General features: G+C 35.6%; 1 pseudogene; it reads right to left on the reverse strand.

Moving 5' to 3' along the window:
* Positions 1 to 14,413: 14,413 nt before the first annotated feature.
* LOC125869371 (uncharacterized) lies at positions 14,414 to 19,766 on the reverse strand (annotated as a pseudogene).
* Positions 19,767 to 20,039: the final 273 nt, after the last annotated feature.

The following is a 20,039-nucleotide window of genomic DNA, read 5'->3' on the forward strand; positions in this document are numbered from 1 at the left end:
GTAGTAACTCTTATTCTATTGTCGGGACCATACTTGCATAGTTTACGCATGTAGTATATTATCACATCAACATGTAAAATCATGTGTTATTAATTAATAGGCAACAAGATATATATAAAGATAATCACATTGATGTTCATCGCCCACGTCTGACCATTATTAATAGCAATTATACCTATCAGGTATTATAAATAAAGCACACCTACATAAATTATATCAAAAAGGAAGAAAAATTAAATAATATTTTAAAAATACAATAACGTGTGTATTTGAAAGTGTATTTGGAAAGATAAAAAGTAAGAAAATTTAATATCATAATTATCATCCCAAAAAATTAGGCACACAACCCCAAAAAGAAGGAGAGAAGTAAATCGAAATTAATTAATTAAATAAAATTCGAAAATTATTTTTTCTATTACGTTTGTAATTAAAAAGAAGTATGTGCATTTAAGTAGTACCCTATCTGTTCAATTTTACTCGTCAGACTTTGACTTGGCACACACATTAAGAAAATAATTATTGATATAGGTACTTTAATTACCAAACTATCCATATTAAATGATATCTTGAAAAATGATTTGGAAAATAAGTATTTAATGTTGAGGATAAAACATGGAAAAAATTATTGTCTTTTCTTGATATGTCAAAAGTGACAAGTAAAAATGAAAATCTATTTTAGGAATAAGTGACAAGTAAAAGTGAACAAAAGGAGTATATTATTGTAATTTTCACTTTTCTTTTTCCTAAACATATTGTTTCTTTTACTAAATTAACAATAGTAATTAGTCAAAAAATTCGGTAAAGAAAATATAAAATTAACACAAGAAATATCGTCCTCAAACTTTAATAACCAACTGTTGGAATCGAATAAATTAGAAAGAAAATTAAAGAGAGAATGAATGATAACTCTTTGTATTGATTCTTGCATTGACTCAAATAGAAGAATACATCACTATTTATAAATAATTAAAGAGAATAAAATATATTATTTTCCTTTTAGATACTAAACTAAAAGGAAACTAAATATTTTGCAATTTATGTAAACCCTAGACTTGAAAGGAAATTAGATACTATAGAATATATTTTTTTTAGACTACAAAGAAAAAAGTAAAATTCTACCAAATTTCAACACTCTCCCTCAAACTCAAGTTGGTGTTTCTAACTTGAGATTGAACACTTAATTATTTTTTAAAAATATATTCTCCTAGTTTTTGTTGTGGCAATTAATAAAATTTATCCTCACATTTTTCTTTCTACTAATAGTGCATGTGATTTATCTTGAGTGTCTTTGAACTTGCACACTTTTGTAACATGACCTATTTGTTTACAATTTCCACATAATGCATCAGATCTCCACCAACAAAAAAATTTCAAGTGTGTTTTCTTTTTGCAATATTTGCAAGGAGGATAATCAACCTTTTATTTTGATAGTTTGCATAAAAGATACCTTCAACAACTTTATCTTGTTTGAAAGCTCTTCTTTGATTATTGCATTGATTCAAATAGAAGAATACATCACTATTTATAAATGGTTAAAGAGAATAAAATATATTAGTTTCCTTCTTAATACTAAACTAAAAGGAAACTAAATATTTTGCAATTAATGTAAACCCTAGACTTGAAAGGAAATTAAATACTATAGAAGATTTTCTTAGACTAAAAAGAAAAAGTAAAAAGATTCTACCAAATTTCAACACCAACATATTCTCAAATAGAGAAAGATTATGAAAAGAAAACTCCCTCCATATCGTTCCCGAACTCTAATTTTCTTCACCTCATTATATATAAAGTTCTCTGATATATATGTTTGTTTCATAAATTCATCTAGTTTAATGTGGACAATTTAATTACATTTTAAAATTATAGATAGCCATTTTTAATTAGACACACTATTTAAAATACTAATCAAGTGTACATGTTTTATACGAGTGTATCGCGTTATTAATAGCTTTTTTTTTTAAAAAAAAATGTAAAAAATTTTAGATAAAAAAGTTACTTAAAAGTGGAACATGATAACTCACTGTCATACTAACAATTGAGGAACAACATTAAATGTAGTGAACAAATTTTTGTAATTGATATCAAAAGTCAAAATTATGTTGATATTGATACACAAAAACACACACTAAATGATAAGGTAAAGAAAAACGAACTAAAATATGTAAGACTAATAATATAACACATTTAGTTATAAAAAATTAACAATAACAAAAAAAAAAAAGGAAAAAGGTCTGAAATATATTTGAATTTTGACTGAAATTATTGTAACAATCCCAAACTTTGGGCAGGACCTATTACCCCCCATGCACTATTTAATAGTGTATTTTAAAGAGGGAAAAAGGACAAATATACCCCCAAACTATCGTAAATGGTATGCAGATACCCTTCTTCATACTTTTGGAATATTGGTGCCCCTGCCGTCCAAAAACTAGAGCATATATACCCTTTATACTAACGGACATACACGTGTCATAATCTTATCCACCGACCTGACATTTACTAAATTTTGGATCGACGGATAAGATTGTACCACGTGTCCCTATTTAGTCTTTCGTTAGAGTGAAGGGCATATATGCTTTAGTTTTTGGATGGCAGGGGCACCAATGTCCTAAAAGTGTGACAGAGGGTATCTTCATACTATTTATTATAGCTCAGGGATATTGTCACGACCCAGGGGTACCCCCTAGATGTAACAAGGCGTATAGAACCCTGAAGGACTCCATACAAGCCACTTAGTCCTCATAACATAAGAAATAAAACAATTTAGAGAAAAACAATATTCCAAGTCTAAAAAAAATCTTTATAAAAGAAAGCGAAAGTCTAGACACTTATCTCATCATAGACATGTACAACAATTGAATGAAATTGGGCCTAGTTATGAATCCACGATTTGGATTCATTTAGGGCTTTATTTTAATATATTTAGTGTCCTCAAATACATATTTTGTGCCATTAACTGATGTAAATCTGTGAATTTCAAGTATTTAGATTGAGGAACAAAGCATGGACACAAATAAGCAAAAAGGAACAAGGCAGCTGAAAGAACGAAGAAAAGAAGGCCTGAGGATCGCCTAAACCATTGGGCGAGTCGCCGAATGTCCTTCACCTCGCCTAATATTCCAGTGTGCCAAGCCCTAAAGGAGAAAATCAAGTCGGCGATAGAAGAGAGTTGTCGGCGAGTCGCCGAATAGTTCCGCGATGCAGTGCCTTATGCCCAAAGTTACAGAACTTCAAGGATGCTGAAGGCAAAAGCAAAACGGCGATACAAATGACCAAAGGATGGATCGCCGATTGGATCGGCGATCCCGACTAACTGCTCCGATTGGACCTTCGTAACACATTTTTTGACAAATATAAATACTTGTTGGAATTTTTAGTTAATATGCAATTTCAGAGATAACATTTTATTTTCTATGTTTTCAAGTAGAGAACATTTTGCTTAGCTTTTGAAGATTTGAAGACTTTCAATTCCAAAAAATTGGAAGTGGGTGTTGAAGATTCTTCATCTTAGACTCAATTGAAGTGAATATAAATCATACCCAGTTGATGTTACTTCGATTTGGTATCATTTTCTTTCTTTTTTCTATGTCTAGCTAAAACCCCAATTCATGGGGTGTGATTTTGTGAATACGGGTTAAATTTCTTGTTAGGTATTGCTTATTGTTTGTCTATTTGTTGTTTAAATGTGATTTCGTTTAGTAGTATTGTTTGAACTTAATGGGATTGTAGTTGCAAATACAATTTCATCTTAGTGTTTTTGGCATGCTTGAGAGAGAGATTTTAAAACTAAGACTACTAAATCGAAACCGGTGGTTATTGGGTCGTCGTGGGTTCAACTCGAGAAGTGAATCCTAGGACTTTTCCCACACATTCAGCTTGAGAGAGTGAATGGGCTAAGGCGGAGGCTGTGCTTAAAAATGACAACTTGGTGTTCGAGAGAAACCGAGTTGATTTAGGGTAAGTTGCTCGAGAGAGAATTTACCCTCACTAAAGTCTAGCCTAGTTACAAATGTTCAGCAATTGACTATCAATAGCATTTACCCAATTGTGTAGTTTATCCCATATTCCTATCACATCCTAAGAATCCCGTCTCCCTAATTCACATATTCTTATTTTCGCTATTTTTGTTTATTAATTAAATACAAACACCCCATTGATAATTGACATTCGTGTCAACCCCTTAATTTATTATGTTTTTACTCGATACTATATTTAGCTATGGTTAACTATAGTATATTCGCACTTAACTCTTAATTCTTAGAAATCGTTCCATTGGGACTCGACCCCAACCCTTGGTTGGGTTATATTACTATTTTATGATCGTAGACACTCGAATTGGAAGTTTTGTCTTGATTACGCAAACATCCAAAGGGCGCCACTGCCGGGGTGTGGTGTTATTTGAGAATCTTTAGTTAAGTTGAATTTCGTTCTTGTTAATTATGGTTACACTTAATTTTCAGTTTTGTTTTGCTTGTTTGTGTATTAAAACTGGAAAGCTAAGTATGAATGGTAACTATGAGTACCAAATGGACCAAGTGTTATATTCTCTCTACCCAGAGCCAAAAGAGGGGTTGCCTCATGAAAATGAGGCAAGCCTCACTAATGGAACTTGAGTGAAAAGTTGCGTCGTGCCACGACGTTAAATAAGGCGCTTCTTGGGAGGCAACCCAAAGTTTTACCGCTTTATTTTTGCTTTAAGAAATAATGGTTTGTTGTTTGTGTAGGTCGAAGTATGGAAAGTGAGTGAAAAGTGTAAATTGGCGAGCCAAAGGTCCAGTCGGTGCATCGCTAAAGAAGTCGGCGACCCCGACTTAGACCGACATTGAACTAAAGATAACTTCAAAGTGGATTCTGTAAAACTCGACGTGCCCAGGAGATTATTGGCGAATCGCCGACCTGGTTGACGATTGCGATCTAGTCCGCCGTTTGGGACCCCAGTTTAATTGGAGGTCCAGTAAAACTCGGTGAGGTAAGTATGCACTTGACGAGTCACCGAATGGGTTGCGACCATGACGCCGAATGGGCGAGAACTGGAAGGTTTCTTAAAAGGCCAAAGGTTTAAACTTTCAAACTCTACACTTTCCCTCGCTTTAGACCTTCACAAACTCGCACCCGTTTAGAATTTTCAATATTTCTTGTGTTTTACTGTATTTGAGTTGTTGATTGGTGCTCTGAGTTGGATTACATTACCGCCTAGCATTTTAAAAGTATTTTAATCGGCATCTAAGGTTAGTTTTCTGAACCCCGAGTATATTTTTATCGAATTTGTACTCATTTGCAATGATATTATCTTGATGAGGTGTGTTGGGTCTCTCTGATAGGATTAGAATGTTTGAATGCCTCTTTTAATTTGATAATCCTACCCGTAATGTTTTGATTATTGAAATCCCTTATTCTTGTGATTTAAAATGAATTAAATTTTGTGGGGTTGTGCTTGCATGTTGTTTAAGTTAGTTGGGTGAAGTCTGAGTAGCCCGTATTTGTGCAAAAAGACGTAATTTGCCCAATGATAGAGTGAGTGACGTCATTCTTAAGGGCAATAGTCGTCAATTGGTCAAATTTGGCAAAACCGGGAGAAGTATGAATATCCCAGGGTAATGGGTGCTATGGGTCTAGTCTTAATTTGAGTAGTGTATGTTTTGATTATGTTTTCGGGGGTTGCGGGGTTGAATTCGAAAAGTTGGGTTGAAAGTAGGCACGTTGGGTCGAGCTCGCCGAACCACTCGGCGGTTCACCGAAGGTCCCCATCTCGCCTTTAATTTCGTACTTTATGTGTTGTTGGGTTCTGTAACTTTCGGCGAGAATCCTGAGGTCGCCGAAGGCACTCAACGACTCCCTGAAAGTCATCTTGATCGCCTTTTGTTTATACCCCTGAATTCTTGTTGCACTGTAACTTTCGGTGATCTGACCCTTGCTCACTATAGCGATTCGGCGACTCACCAATCGATTTGGCGAGTCTGTCTGCAACTGATTTTCTGTGTTTTTCTTTGAATATTTTCTAACTCTTTCTCAATGTTTTGCAGACATGGCCAATCCTAAAGTTGTAGGAAGAAACCTGCCACCCCGAAATATAAGAGCACAAAATTGCAAAATAAATAAAGGGAGGTCAAATCCTCCCAAGAAGGGAAAACAAGAACCTCCACCTGGAGATAAAGGCAAAGGCAAGAGTCCTATTTCTGATAGGGAGACTACTCCCGAAGCCCCCCTATTCTTTCATGGGCCCGGGGATTCTATGCAGGTGTGCGTAACTTTTTGTCAGATACACCTGTGGCAGCTCCTGGTGGATCTGGTACAACTGTTCCTCCTGAGGTGACCCCGGGCTCTGATGCGCAGATCCAGAGTACTACAACGGGCACTGATGCCCAAACAGATGGAGTGAATGCTTAGACATGAACCCTCATTACTTCCCTCTCTGTCTCACTTTATTTTAACTTTTGGATATTTTCGTTTGCATTTGAGGACAAATGATGTTTATTTGAAGTGGGGGTGAGGCCTACCTTTTGTGTGATTTTTTTGTGAATATTGATGTTTTGTTTATATATTTGGGTTTTGAGCTGAATATGTGTTATTTGCTGCTTTTTGTGGAAGAGCTTGTAGCTCCGTGTTTATAATTGTAAATGATTTTTGACCCTTTCGAATTTTTTTTGCCACCTTATGTTTATGTTAAATGTGGTTGTTCATTTGCAAATTTGAGTATCGGTTTTGATCAATATCGACGACTTGAATAGTGCTTATAATCTAACAAACATGAGTGTGCGGCTACGATGAGACCAAATGAAGTTGCACAGCCAATATATGAACTCTTTGCATCTCGTTGTGACTTGCCAAGTACCGGATTAAGTCTCTTGTGTTGAGCTTTGCACAGTAGCAAAAGTGTGGAGTCTTGTTTTGACAGTGGGATTGATACGTTGTGTGATGAGCTTACCGTGAACCATGTATGATGACACCTAGAATTTGCCCCATTAGTCCGGTTAACTAAGTGAGGCAATTTCTTAAGATGATCTTAGGCAACTTTAAAGAGTGTGAACCAATTTGACATTCTACCTCTTTTTGTGGCATATCTTGTGAGTGTGTGAACCCCGCTTGAGCACACTTGAACCTTACCCTTTTCTTGGAAGAAACTTGATGAAAACATAACCTTTCTTGACCCATTACCCATAATCCTCATGATTTGTGGCATGTTTGAATAGCCAACTTAGGCCAAAAGCCTAAGTTGGGGGTGTGGTGAATAGAAAAGGCAAATCAAGAAAAGCAAAGAAGTCCCTTTTGCCCATGTTTTGAGAATAATGGAACCCATCCATATAAAAAAAAAAAGAAAAGAAAAGAATGAGAAAGAAAAAGAAAGAAAAAGTTGTGGAATAAAGTTGTGAAAATACGAAGAAAATGGGGTTTCCAACGGTCCAAGGAAGATGAATAAGAGGTGACTTTCGAGCTTGAATGAAAATGATGAAGAAAAGGAAAGAAGGTGTTATTCACATCACATTTCATGAGGATTACAACCTATGAGCCTAAATGACTATACATTGTCACACCCCTTTTCGCGCACGGCGGCGGAAGGGTTTTTCCATTTTAAGTGACGTTATTGATTAAGGGATTATTTTGTTTTTCAGAATCGCCACTGGGAATTGAGTTATGGTGTTCCCAGTCACCTTTTTGTGTAATCCCTAATCATAAGGAAATGACTCTTTATTTGGTCTGCGAATCAGAAATTCGGGTAAGGAATTCTGTTGACCGAGGGGAAGGTATTAGGCATCCCTCGAATCCCGTGGTTCTAGCACGGTCGCTTTTATTGACTTATACTTATCTTGATATATTTTTTTTTTTTTTGGATAATTTGTGTCTATATGTTATGGTTTGCTTATTGTTGAATTTTTATTAGTCTTAAACCGGATGCATAACTGCATTCTCGGTCTTGACATTTGGGGACATAATTGTCTTCCCCTCTCGAGTTCATCACATCACATAATCTCAATTTACACTTCTTGGTTTGAATTAACAAAATTAATTATCAAAATAATTTGGTCAAGGTGCGTAACCGCATCCTTGAATTTATTAAGTATCTCAAAAAGATGTGGAACCACATTCTTAATTGAGATGAAATTTAATTTTTATTACTCATATAATGTATAATAGAGCCTAATAAATACCTATGACTATATTAAAATAGTCTAAAATAGATAGAGACATCAAAATATTATAGTGTTCAAAAATTTTCCTATATTTCAATTACCCCACTCGGCTTACTAAATTTTATTATGTTGAATCTTATCATCTTGACACAATTATGCTTCCAGATATTAACAAAACAAAGCATGGTTAATTTATATATTTACTTTTTACTATTCTAAATCTAAATAATAAATTTTGAATAAGACAAACATATGAATTAAAATCACGCTTCAACTAATGATTAATGACACATGTTGACCTATTTTATTAACAATAAAGTAAAAAAAAAATCTTAAGATAAAACTTTTATTTTTTGTAAGTTATTAAACCAAATCTAATAATATAATTAATGAACCCATAAAAGGCCCTTTTTAGAGAAAAGATAAAAAATAAAAAAAATAAAAAAAATCTTTAGTATTTATACTAAATTTAAACTAATATTATCTACCTATCATATAGAATAATAGGAACACTTTGTTTTATTAATTTTATATTATTATTTTTTTATTTTTGTTGTTCTTTGTAAGTTTCTTTTTTTTTTTAAACGTTCTGTACCATTATTTTTTTTCTTTTTCATTCTGTTTTTCTTCTTTGCTTTTTACTTTAATTTTTGTCGTTCTATGTTTTTGCTTTTTTTTTTTTTTCCTTTTGTTTCATTATTTTTTTTTCGTTGTTCCTTTTTTATATTTTTATAATAATAATTTTTTTTGTTTGACATTCTGTACATTCATTTTCTTTTTCTTTTTAATCTATTTTAATTTTAATTTGTCTTCGTAGCTTCTCCTTATCCTAACAAACTTATTATTATTATGTTTTGTTAGAACCCTAAATATCAAGACAACACACATATTATAGCATAAAACATGACTTAATACTTTTCTAAATACTATCAAACAAAGAATTCATTCAACTTAGTAAGACACAAACATAAAAACTTTGATAATTAATTAAGGAAAAAGAGCGAGGAATGGACTCTTAAGCATGTAAGAAATACTCACATGTCATATAGCATGTTCGAATATATTTCAGTACACAACATTAATAATATTAACAGATTGAACACATACGAAATCTGAACAACTTCAATATATTGAAATTAATTCTTGCACAATAATGACATAAAATTATGCAAAAAATAAAAATACAAATAAATGTTACCTCTTGTGAAAATTAGTTAACGAGAAGAAATGACAAATAATCAGGAGCCACGAACTTGAAACCGCGAAAATAGATTTCTAAATCTTCAACCAGAATGTGAGAAAGTACAATATGTATTGCTTTTTTTTAATGCCTATCTCTCTATGTATGCCTTTTTTGTGTGTCCTCTTTTTTCTTTCTCCTCTTTTTTTTTTGGTTTGTACGTATGTGTCCTATATATAGGATAGGTTTTTTTTCTTTTTCTTGCAGATTTTAGTAGTAGTCTAGTGGGTATAGGAGTGGGTAGTGAGCTGTTTAGTTGAGGAGAATGTGAGGGAGTGTAGAGAATTGTGGGAAAGTGGGAGTGTGTGGGGTGTATGGTATTGTTGTTGTTTATTTGTTTATTTATTTTAAAAAGCATCCAACTGTTTTTGCTCTTCTTTTCCTTTTATTTTCTTACGTGTAGTATGTCTTTTGGTAGGTATAGGAGTGGGGTAGGTTTGTTAGATTAATTAGGTTATTTTTTATTTACTTTAGTTTTAGTTTTATTTTACTCTTAAAATAATAGATTATAATAGCATATCAACTAATTATTTAAAATGAATAAAAATCTAAGAAAAAGTCAACTAGCTATAAGATAAGATCAATTAAATAATACTAGCTTATTTATAAAAACTTAATTTCAAATATAGATTTTTTGTAATCTTTCATTTCTTTTTAAACAATTGACAATAAAACTTACCTTAAAAAGTGATTATATTTTGTTGTTTTCAAATCTTTTAAAATAAACTTAATAAAATAAGAGAAAAGTTAAAATATTTAATTTATATTTATAAAAATATTTCTGCTCTAAAAATGGTGTAAAATTTTAAGTTCGGTAAAAAATTATGTGTCTATAGTTTGCCCCTCTTTGACTGAAAACACGAAGAGTTTTCAGACAAAGAAGTAGACAACGTGACAAGTTTTGAATGGACTCTTATTCGAAAAGAAAAATATGCGACCGAGTCCTAGTTTTGGACATCCTACATATCCCGGGTTATAGGGGAATCAGGTCACGTGTAGTTCAAGGAGATGAAATGATGAGTTGGAAGTCAAGTGAGGTCCCCTTGAGGCTCCAGTTCGCGACTCCTATTGTTACATGAATATAAAAGATGAAAAAATTAAAGGAAATACAAGTACACGACCCTATCTATGTAGCTTTTTTTTTTTGAACCTTGACTTGAGTCTTCGCGCTTCTTGAGTTATGAGATATTGATTTTCATCTCAAATGAGTTCAAAGGTAAACGTCTTTCTCCAGGTAGGTTCCTTTTACTAGTACTTGGTTATTGACTGTGTGTGTGTTTTTTTTTTTTTTAGAATGAGCTGCTGTTTCTTCAATCGAAATTGATCTTGAAAATTACACTATTTTCCATCCAAGATGCTGAGCTGGAAATGTGGATTGACCCCATTCTATCACTAGATTCCTGAAATTAAAACAAACAAAACTAATAACACAAAATTTTGCCCCAGTTTAATATAAGAAAATTTTGTGAGAGAAATAAAAGATGGTGCTTAGCTTTTAAATCGAGACTTTGAACGATTCGAGCTTTGTCGCGATGTACTCTTTAGAAGGCTTATGCGTGTTTACACCAACTCCATTCTTCATGATGAACCGGTTAAATAAAATTATGTCAGTCTAGTCCTATTATCCAGAAGGGTCCTTGCTATACTACGTCCCATTATTCAGGAGGGTCCTTGCTATACTACATCCCATTATTCAGGAGGGTCCTTGCTATATTACATCCCATTATTCAGGAGGGTCCTTGCTACACTATGTTCCATAGACTAATAAGACAAACAAACACTTACCCAATATGGACTATAATTCTTGTGCAATGTTGCCATTTAGCTCTTCATAGACTAAATTGAACATCTAGGTTTTTGGATCTTTGATCTCGAAATAACTTGTGCCCCTGCTTCAACAAAGAAAATTTGTGAGTTTAAAAACGTGGTGGTTGGTTTGTGGTTTTGCATTTTGACGAGGATGGCTAGCACTTGTCATGTTTTACTTATTCCCAACCGGCCAATGCTCGTTATTGATTGAATGTATGCACCCAAATTTGCTTTCTTCGAGATACTTAAATCCCGTATCCGTCTTCACGTCATGACACTCATTGTTTACCCTTCATTAAATCATGGACTTCTTTTGAATTCAAAACTTGCCGACAGATGATAACTCATTGGCCTGATGCTTTGCATTGTACAAATTTAGAGTTGGTAACAAGTCTCGAAATCCTTTCTTACTTTCTGGACATAAACTCGACTCAAAGACATATGAAACAAAACGATAAAAAGTGGAAGAAAAATATATACTACACGAAAATAGCAAAAAATGATTCGATGAAGACTCTCTTTTAGAAAGAGGAAGAAAGAAAAACTTATCTGAATGTGGTAGCCGACTCTATTGATCATGACATGCAATTTGAATTGATTACTCGATTTGTCCATCCAATCTATTCATCAACCATTATTGATCATCTAATCCTAATGTGGAGTTCCAACTATTTGACGAAGTCATAACTAATTTCAAACTCTTATTCACCTTATGATGTCCACGAGGGTTTTTGCCACTAAAAACTCTTTCACTTTGAATCCTTCAACTCACATTCGCCTCATGGTGCCCGTTAGGGTTTTCACCAATAAAACTCTCTCATTTTATTTCTCTCAACTCACATTCGCCTTATGATGCCCAATTAGGGTTTTCACCAATAAGACTCTCCTTTTTTTTTTTTTTTCACTTTCGCCTTATGATGCCGAGTTAGGGTTTTCACCAATAAGACTCTCTCATTTTTGTTTCTTTTAACTCACATTCGCCTCATGGTGCCCGTTAGGGTTTTCACCAATAAAACTCTCATTTTATTTCTCTCAACTCACATTCGCCTTATGATTGCCCAGTTAGGGTTTTCACCAATAAGACTCTCTCCTTTTTTTTTTTTTCACTTTCGCCTTATGATGCCGAGTTAGGGTTTTCACCAATAAGACTCTCTCAAGGTTTCATCATTTCTACCCTTAACATACTTACTCTTGACATTTCAAAGGTTGATCCAAAGGTCTTTCTTTGATTGAAACACAACTTTTATACAAGGTTAGAAAGAAATGACAAGATGAAGGCTCAAATACGACTTTAAATGATGAGATTGACTTTAGCTTTGGGATAGAAAAAAAAAAGAAAATAAATAAATAAATAAATAAAATGGCTTTTGCCCCAGTTTTTTACAAACATGGAATTTTGGATTTTTTATTTGGTTAGACCGAACCCCACGCCAGGGTTGCCTACGTATCTTATCGAAACAAGAATCAGGTCAAACGTAGTTCATGCAGATTGATTTTTTTTATTTTTATTTTTATTATTTTTTTTGGGAAAAAGGACAAATATACCCCCGAACTTTTGTAAATGGTATGTGTATATCCTTCGTTATACTATTAGGACATCAGTATCCTTGCCGTTCAAATTTTGGAGCATATATACCCTTTAAGTTAACGGTGGTACACGTGTCGCGATCCTAACCACTGACTTGATATTTGTTAAATTTCTACCCAAAATTAAAAAAAATCCACCCGAATTAATCTAGAAACCCACCCAAATACATAATACCCATGACCCGAAAATTTTAACCCAAATCCTCAAATCAATTCACCTAAGGGAGAAGAACAAAAGTGGCAACCGTAGCTCCGCCACTACACGGCGGCTGAAGATGTATAATTGTAGGCCGAAGCGTGATCGAAAGGGCAAAATATTGAAGAACGAGTATCAATCAAAGCAGCTTCCGTCAACGAGGATACAGCCAGATCCCTGATGGTTCATCAATACTCGGGTGATTAATACTCGGGAGAAATTGGAATCCTTTAGAGAAGAGATCCAAGATCGGCTTTCTAACAACTACAGTATCATAATGAATGGAAGTAATTTGCCCATGTCCCTTGTGAATGAGCACAAGAAGAAAGGAAATGCTCATCAACTTGACAGTAAGCCTTCTGCTGGAACAGAGAAGAAACACGCAAAACATTTTAAATCATTAGCCAAGAAGGCCAACACACCTTAAGATCTCCCCTTCCACAATTCATAAAGAGACAGACCATCTAAATACAATCTTTTTCCAAGATGATTCGAGGGAGAAGCCAAGTATAAGATTGGATAACTCAGATTTTAGTAAATTAGTAGATACTTCAGTTTATTCGAGAAATTTAGGGAAGTAAAAGTAGAGTCTTATATAAATATCAAGAAGACAACTATGGTACTTAGTTTTTTGGAATGCTGGTAGAACAGCGACTATTGACAATTGCTGTTGATTTTGGCTTTGAGGAATAACTCCTCTATGAGTTGATTTTTTTTTTTCATATTCTGAGTTTGTTTAAAATAAAACACCTAATTTAAGATCCTACTCCGACCCAAAACTCCTTCTCTTTCTCATTCACCTCTTCTCTCCAAACAAATCTAACCCTACTACTTAACCAAATCCTAATCCTAGTATCAGTCTTTGTGCTTGTTTGGATGGGTCTTCTTCTTCTATGAGAAAGTTGAGGAGAAATTGGAGAATTGAGTGTTGAGGATGATTTGGGGATGAAGATGGGGAAAGATGCTGCTAAACAAGTGTTTAAGTTGCTTAATTTGAAATTAAGTGAATTGATTTGGGGATTTGATTAATATTTTTGGGTTATGGGTATTATGTATTTGGGCGGATTTCTAAATTAATTCGGGTGGATTTTTTTAATTTTGGGCAGAAATTTAACAAATATTAGGTCAGTGGTTAAGATCGAGACACGTGTACCACCGTTAACTTAAAGGGTATATATGCTCCAAAATTTGGACGGCAAGGATACTGACGTCCTAAAAGTATAACGAAGGGTATACACATACCATTTACAAAAGTTCGGGGGTATATTTGTCCCTTCTCCCTTTTTTTTTTGGAAGAGCCAAGGAAGCACACGAACCAAGAAAGTAAATTAACTCTCAACAAGGGTGACAACATATGAATTAATACTTAGACACAAAACCAAAAATTTCTATTACATCAACCTTTGAAATGTCAAGTCCAAACATAAGGGTTTCTAATATCAAAAAATCACATCATATATAATATCTCTTCACAGCATCAGCATTGATGACCATTTCTGTCATTTTGCCTTCTATATCTGCTAAGTAAAGAGCACCATTGGATAATACCTTCTTTACAATGAATGGTCCTTTCCAATTTGGAGAAAATTTGCCTTTGACTTCAGCCTGGTGTGGCAGAATACACCTCAACACTAATTGACCCTCTTCGAAACGTCTGGGACGCACCTTTTTGTTGTATGCTCGTGCCATTCTTTTCTGGTACAATTGTCCATGGCATACTGATGTCATTCGCTTCTCATCAATCAAACTTAATTGCTCCAAATGTGTTCTGATCCACTCATCGTCATCAATTTCAGCCTCTACAACAATTCGCAAGGATGAAATCTCAACCTCTACAGGTATAACTGCCTCAGTCCCATATACCAGTGAATAGGGGGTGGCACCCATTGACGTACGAACTGTAGTGCGATAACCCAACAAAGCAAAAGGCAACTTTTCATGCCATTGTCGAGAACTTTGCACCATTTTACGAAGTATCTTTTTTATATTTTTGTTGGCGGCTTCTACAGCCCCATTTGCTTTTGGGCGATAAGGAGTCGAATTTCGATGTTCAATCTTAAATTGACGGCATACCTCTTGCATTAAGTGACTGTTGAGATTTGCAGCATTATCGGTAACAATTGCCTTTGGAATACCAAATCGACAGATGATGTTGAAATGAATGAAATCCACCACGACCTTCTTGGTCACTGACTTGAAAGTTACTGCTTCCACTCACTTTGTAAAGTAATCAATGGCCACTAGGATGAACCTATGACCATTCGACGCTTTTGGTTCTATTGGTCCAATCACATCCATTCCCCATGCCACGAAAGGCCATAGAGCAGACATCGTATGCAACTCGGAGGGAGGAGAATGTATCAAATCACCATGTATTTGACATTTATGACACTTACGAACGAATCGTATAGAATCCCGCTCCATGGTGAGCCAATAATAACCTGCTCGAAGTATCTTCTTTGCCAAAACATATCCATTCATGTGAGGTCCACAAACTCCTGAGTGTACTTCAATCATGATTGTTGAAGCCTCTTTAGAATTTACACATCTTAGAAGACCCAAATCAGGTGTTTTCTTGTATAATATGCCTCCGCTTAAGAAAAAACCGCTAGCTAGTCGCCGAATAGTCCTTTTTTGATTACTAGTGGTATTAGTAGGACATTCTCCGAACTGAAGATATGTTTTAATATCATGGAACCAAGGTTTACCGTCAAATTCTTCATCCACCATGTTGCAATAAGCATATTGATCACGAATCTGTATGTACAAAGGGTCGATATGAGCTTCGTCAGGATGTTGGAGCATCGAAGATAAAGTTGCCAATGCATCAGCAATCTCATTATGAACTCTAGGAATGTGTCTAAACTTTATTGACACAAACCGTTGACAAAGATCTTGTAAACAATGTTGATATGGTATGAGCTTTGGGTCACGAGTCTCCCATTCTCCTTGAATTTGATGGACCAGTAAATCTGAGTCTCCTAGCACTAGCAACTCTTGGATGCCCATGTCAGCAGCTAACCTCAAACCCAAGATGCAAGCCTTATACTCTGACATATTATTAGTACAATAGAATCTAAGTTGGGCTGTTATAGGGAAATATTCCCCTAATTCAGACATAAGAACTGCTCCTATCCCAACTCCCTTATTGTTAGCAGCACCGTCAAAGAACAACTTCCATTCTTGATCCTTATTATGAATAACTTCATCGATACATGATACCTCTTCGTCTGGAAAGTAGGTCTTAAGTGGTTCATATTCATCATCAATAGGGTTCTCTGCCAAGTGATCTGCCAAGGCTTGAGCCTTCATTGCGGTCCGCGTCACATAGATAATGTCAAACTCTGTGAGTAATATTTGCCATTTCGCAAGCCTGCCCGTGGGCATGGGCTTTTGAAAAATGTATTTTAACGGATCCATACGAGAAATGAGATAAGTGGTATAAGATGAAAGATAGTGCTTCAACTTCTGTGCTACCCAAGTTAAGGCACAACACGTTCTTTCAAGAAGGGTGTACTTCGATTCATAAACGGTAAATTTCTTGCTGAGGTAATAAATGGCCTGCTCTTTCTTCCCAGTGCCATCATGCTGGCCCAATACACATCCAAAAGAATTATCCAGTACTGACATATATAATATCAATGGTCTGCCCGGCTCAGGAGGAACCAACACAGGGGGATTCGATAAGTAATTCTTAATCCTTTCAAAAGCCTCTCGACATTCTTCGGTCCATTCGACTGTGGCATTCTTCTTTAACAACTTAAAAATGGGCTCGCAAGTTGTTGTGAGCTAAGCAATGAATCTGCTGATGTAGTTTAACCTTCCTAGAAGGCTCATAACCTCAGTTTTATTCTTCGGAGGTGGCAGTTCCTGAATGACTTTTATTTTTGAAGGATCTAACTTGATACCTCATCGACTGACTATAAACCCCAAAAGTTTTCCTGATGGTACTCCAAATACACATTTTGCAGGATTAAGCTTGAGATTATACCTGCGAAGCCTTTCGAAGAATCTTCTTAAGTCTTGCACATGATTTGACTGCTTTTTTGATTTAATGATCACATCATCCACATAAACTTCGATTTCTTTATGCATCATATCATGAAACATAGTTGTCATTGCCCTCATATAAGTTGCACCCGCATTTTTTAATCCAAATGGCATGACTCGATAACAATATGTACCCTATGGTATGATAAAAGATGTTTTTTCTGCTTCTTCATCATCTATAATAATCTGATGATAACCCGCATAGCAATCCACAAAAGATGCAACCTCATGTTTAGTACAATTGTCCAACAAAATATGCATGTTGGGCAAAGGAAAGCCATCTTTTGGACTTGCTTTGTTCAAATCACGATAATCAACACACATTCGAACTTTGCCGTCTTTCTTAGGGACAGGTACGATGTTGGCTAACCAAGAAGGATATTGAGCGACTCGAATGACTTTGGCCTCAAGTTGCTTTGTGATTTCCTCTTTAATTATTACACTCATGTCAGTTTTAATCTTTCTCAACTTTTGCTTTATTGGAGGGAACTTAGGGTCAATCGGCAACTTGTGAACCACCATGTCAGTGCTTAATCCAGGCATTTCATCATAAGATGATGCAAAAACATCCTTGTAATCAAATAGAGCCTAGATTATATCCTCTTTTTGATGTCGAGTATGTACGCTTATCTTAGTCTCTTTAACATTTTCATGATCCCCTAAATTTATCGTCTCAGTTTCACTCATATTTGGGTTTGATTTATTCTCAAAAGATTTGAAATCCCTGCTTACTTCTTCAAATACCTCGTCTTCATCATATTCGATTTCTTGACTTATAATTTCAGGATTAGGTCGAAGATTAGATTGGATTTTAAGATCCGGTGAAAAATTCTGCATGCATGTCATATCACTAGAATCGGCATAGAAAGAACTGTATAGAAGAAAACAAAATAAATATATTAGACTGAAATAAAAACACAATTACATCCTATTGAAAAGGAAAATAGAGAGTTTGAAATAAAACGACGAGACAAAATCCAAATTACAACCCTTGAATAAATCGGATGACAAAAAGAAAAACAAGGCAGACTACCAAGACTCATTCTTAATGGGGAGAGGAGTGGCTTCCCAATTGTTCAGCTGGACATCAGGACCAATAAATTGCACATCTCTGTCGCTAGTGCCTTCTCCGAGTTCAAGTATATCAGCCTCGACAAATAAATCTTGAAAATAGTTGATCAGTTCTTCGTGAACCTCCAGCACTGGCTCTGGGCGTGGTGACTCAGAAGATTCTGTTGTGCGGGCCTTGAGGAAAGATTTGTATATGGGTGGTATAGGCTTGGTAAGTGACCATACATCTCTCTTCTGCTTCTTGGCCTTCATTTTGTCCTCGACTTTAGGCTTGTATCCTAAGCCAAAAGTACCCAGACTCTTTCGTGGACTCACCGGATAAGCTCTCCCTTGCAAGAAGATCCCCAAGCCTTTACCTGGTTCAAAACCATGCTTCAGCATTTCATTTACCATCATCACGGATGCCATGGGCAGTTGCGGTTTTGAAATGAGATTCCCCTCGAGGATATGCTCAACAACCACTACCTCAAAATCTTGATAAACCAATGCCTCATTATCGTTACTTGCCTTGATAAAAGGGAGGGAAGAGTCTTTGTAGACTGACAGATCCCCCTCACCATGAACAATCACTTCTTGTCGGTCGTATTCAAACTTAATCATTTGATGCAACGTAGATGGGACTGCCCCAGCTCTATGCACCCATGGTCTTCCCAACAATAGATTGTAGGATGCATTGATATTCAGCACTTGAAAATTTACGGTGAAATCGACAGGCCCTATTTTCAGTATGAGCTCTATCTCTCCAATGGCATCTGTTTTGGACCCATCAAAAGCCCTAACACATACGTTGTTGGGTCGTACCCTTTCGACATTAACATTCAATTTTTGTAGAGTTGACAAGGGACAAATATTTGCCCCCAGACCCTCCGTCAATTAGAACTCGAGTGACATATGAAAGCTCACCCTTTACAGTGATATGAAGGCTTTGGTTATGTCTCGTACCTTCCACTGGTAGTTCGTCATCTGAAAAGGTGATTTGGTTTACCTCAAAGATTCTCCCAGCAATCTTCTCTAACTGACTCACTGTAACTTCATTAGGAACATGTGCTTCGTTCAGAATCTTCATTACAGCTTTACGATGATCATCTGAATGTATTAACAATGACAACAAAGAGATTTGGGCTGGAGTTTTCCTTAACTGTTCCACAATGGAGTAGTCTGACAATTTCATCTTTCTTAAGAACTGCTCTGCCTCCCCTTCAGTGACTGGACTTTTAACTTGCATTTGGTCATTTTTATTCTTCCTTAATTCAGCTGGGGCATAGCATCTTCCCGAACGAGTCATTCCTCCTATTTCATCTACTTCTTCATTGATTTCTTTCCCTTTGTATGTCACGACGGTTGGCTCATAATTCCAAGGGACAGCCTTGGGGTTAGTCATTGGAAGTTGGGACACTGGCCTAATGATCACAGGTGGAATATAGGCACCTTGCACGATCAAGATAGGCTTGTCTGACCCTCTTGGAACAACCAATCTTGCCTCTCTCTGACTTGCCCAAACATCTTCAAGTGCTCCTTTCATAGTTAGGATGGGTGTGTTTGATGGGCTTAACTTTTTCGACGTTCTTTCTGCCTCTGAAGGCACCATTTTTGTCAAGTCAACAACATTCGCCGAATTTTCCATGCCAGTTCCAACCTTAAGGATTGGCTTGTATGGGACTGCAACTTCTTCGCAACCCTTCATCATTTCTAACATGTTTGCTTCAGTATGCCTGGGTAGTGGATTTTGATTGATGTTTGGTCCATTTGGGTTTTCAACGATTATTCGATGAGAATCGATCAAATCTTGAATCGCCTTTTTCAAGTACCAACACCTCTCTATGTTGTGCCCTGGGGCATCAGAACAATAAGCGCAGTGTTGAGAATAATCTAGATTTCTTGGGGGAGGATTTGACATCTTTCTTTCAATAGGGCTCAAAACATTCAACGTCCTTAATTTTTGAAACAAGCTAGCATA

This window comes from Solanum stenotomum, chromosome 6, assembly GCF_019186545.1.
Source record: "Solanum stenotomum isolate F172 chromosome 6, ASM1918654v1, whole genome shotgun sequence".
Lineage (NCBI taxonomy): Eukaryota > Viridiplantae > Streptophyta > Magnoliopsida > Solanales > Solanaceae > Solanum > Solanum stenotomum.